The sequence below is a fragment of the Lupinus angustifolius genome, chromosome LG03, assembly GCF_001865875.1.
Source record: "Lupinus angustifolius cultivar Tanjil chromosome LG03, LupAngTanjil_v1.0, whole genome shotgun sequence".
Lineage (NCBI taxonomy): Eukaryota > Viridiplantae > Streptophyta > Magnoliopsida > Fabales > Fabaceae > Lupinus > Lupinus angustifolius.
Window position 1 is genome coordinate 21,149,251 of NC_032011.1, and position 3,449 is coordinate 21,152,699.

Genomic DNA, 3,449 nt, shown 5'->3' on the forward strand with positions numbered 1-3,449 from the left:
GGGTTTTCCTAAAAAATTAGGAGGTGTTAATGTTCATAAAAAATTGTTGTATTTATTTTAGTTGACTTATTTTAAAGTGGTAAGAATAACTAAAAGATGTTTAGTGTAAAATATTAAATTAAGAGTCATTCTTTTTCATGACTATGAAAATAACACTTACTAACCCTTGAGGTTTTTTCCTAAAAAATTAGGAGGTGTTAATATGTTCATGAAAATTTGTTTTAGTAATATACTTGAAATAATACGATTTACCTAAAAGTCTTGACTTTATAAACTTAACGTGTTATGAAGTCTTAGATGGTAAAATGATTTTAAAATGTTGAATCTTAATTAAGTGAACTTACTTTAAAATGGTAAGATTTACTTAAAAAATATTGATTTAAAAGTATTGATTTTGTTTAAATTGACTTACTTTAAAAATGGTAAGTCTAGCTTAATGATCTTATTAAAGGTTGGTTTTAGTAAAAATGTTTTACTTACAAAAAATAAGATTTATGAACAATCGGAAAAATGTAATGAAGTGGGAATACATGTATAGAAAGGTTTTGTTTAAGGACAAACTTGGTATTTAAGGGTGTCTTTACGACCCACCTCTCTTTCCTGGGAACTAGCCTGGTGTAAATCCACGGATTACGATATAATTCCGGTAGAAATTTTATTGAAAATCTTACTTTAACAAGTGTTATTTGATTGTAAGACTTTCAATGACAAATGATGATTCAAGGATATTCAACCTTGAATCGGATGGACGAAAGCAATTAAATTCATTTTAATCATAAGTTTTATCTTCGCATAAAAAGTTATTTCGTAAGTATAACTATTATCGTCAATTAACTAATTAATATTATTTTGGCGTAATGAAGAGTTCGAGAGGAGATTGGATCAAGTAAGCTCACCTGCAAACAGAGAACCTAACGACCCGACACACTCAGGTGAGGGAGAATACATCGTGACATAGTGGTGTCCGAGTATGGCACCCGGATCTCCTAAACAATCTCAAACGTTTGGAGTTATATTTGTGTATTAAGAAAACCCATACTTCATCAATTATTTTGCGTTCCTGGATTTTGTACGGATACTTTCTTAAGTTGTATGATTAGGATATCTTAAAATATCAAGTAGTATGGTGGCTATCCATGAAGGAACACTGCTCGAGAAACTAAAATGCATTGGGATCGAAAACGACGGAGAGTTTCGATCCGGTAGCCCAAAAGGGCGAGGAAAATTGTCCTGGTAACTGGGCCACCTCGCCCGGGCGAGCCCACCTCGCTTGAGTGAGGGAGAAAACATCATGACACAGTGGTGTCCGAATATGCACTAGGACCTCCAAACTCCCTCACAAGTTTGGAGTTGCCTTGGGTATTAAGAAAGCTTATACTTAATCAATTGTCTGTTTGTTTGGATTAAGTACAATAATATTTCTTATATTGATTTATCTTATGTTTATATATGCAAATATCATGTTTACTCTTGAATTATAATGTTTGAATGATTATTATGGGAATTATATGTATGTGATAATTGTTAAATTCAATGTTTAAAAACATGTGATATAAATGAGAAATATTTTCCTTGAGAAAAGTAAATAAAACAGGCTCTTCTCGATTGAGCAAGATAGCTCTCGCTTGAGTGAGAAATGTATAGAGAAAATGAGTGTTTTAGCTCAAGGCAAGATAGCTCTCGCTTGAGCTAAAATAGGCACCAAGAGAACTGATTGTTTTCTCGTTTAAGCGAAACAGCTCTCGCTTAAGCGAGACAACGCTCGCATAAGCCACAAATGCCTCAAAAATGGATGTGTCCTCGCTTGAGCGAGAGGGTTCCATATAGCCATGACTTCTTTTTAAGTCGTCTGAACGATAACTCTCATATATACGAGAGCCTAATGGCATGTTTACCATCAAGAAGTTGTAAAGGTAAATAACTATACAAAATTATTGAAAGTAATAAAAGTAAGAAATTGCTTTGTTAAAAGCGAGAACCGTGTAGGAAATTGAGTCTTTGTTGATGAATTGGTCGCTTGAGCGACAGTCTCTCGCTTGGGCGACAGACAAACAATATTTTTGACTGATTGCGATTGTTTGATTGCTTAGGCTATAGCCCTAGCTTGGGTGTGATGTGTATTTACCCTTGTGAAAGACCGTAACTCAGATGGTTAAACCTGGTGCCCAAAATCGACAAACTTATACAAGTACCTTTGTTATTGCGCCTATTTAGGGCAAGGTTTCCGACTGTGATGTCGTGATTAGGGCGATGCCCCCAAAAAAAGATTACATTATACCACGCAGCGAGGTCGTCTGACCGTAAGAGGCTTGGCCATGTGCCCGTCCAGGGTTATTCAGCGATGGTTCGTAGTGGTAGGGATGTTATTCCTCTATTTATGTGTTGACGTAAGATCCGGTCCCACAAGAAGCATTCATCTGGGAGATGTCTTAGGTTGGGCTGATCATATAAAATAATGATTAAAAGATTTAATCGGCTAACCTCGGTTACTATGCATACTCATTATGGATAATGAAGTAGTCGAGAGAAAATTTACAGGAGACGAACGAGCCTCGAGATGTTGAGAGGGACGATGATGGAGATGGTTCATCAGCAAAGTCTTGAGGGTGAGTCTAGGTGAGACGAGTCCCTTGTATTCCTAGATGAGGTATTCTGTTGATTCGGACAGTTCTCACAACACAAACTAGATGATCTCTGGCAACCCTTCTTTGCAATCAGGATCAATGAGAGTATGCCCAGAAAGTGTTTGATACAACACCATCCTGAAATGAAAAGTTCTTCGGAATAGATCGATCATATATCCTTGCGAGGAATAATTTTGGTGCGTTCAAATCGGCTTGTTATGGGACCTGTACTCTTGGTTATTTCCGAATAGTATATTGGGAGGATATTGGTGAAAGGATGGATGAAACAAGCATAACATTCATACATTGAGATTGTGGACTTTGATCCTCATAATCTGAGATTATAACATCATTCATCATTGTGCATTTTTTTATACGTATATATTGTGTTTATTATGTGTGTCTGTCTGGATGTGATATTCCGTGTAATTCCATACCGTTAATGAGTAATATTCATTAGATGTCTTACTCCCTCTTCTTTATGTTTGTCTTTGGATCGCGTTTTTTTCAGATGGATCATTATACGAGGATTCGGAGTTACCGCTTCTCGATGTCCCACGAGGGGGCATGGGGGATTGAGGGAGATCGGTACACCTACACAAGCCCTTGCGACTTAGATCTGTGTAGGGTACTTTATGATGTGTTGGATGTCACATCCTTTTGTGTAATTTCAGTTTGGGCGATATTTCTTCTGCCTTGTATTTCGTACATATATTTTCCATTATTAAATGAAGTATGATACAAAGTTATATTGAGTTACATTTTTTATTACCTTTAGGTAATGGTGTTTTTGATTCTCCGCATTATATGTTACTTAAAGTGATG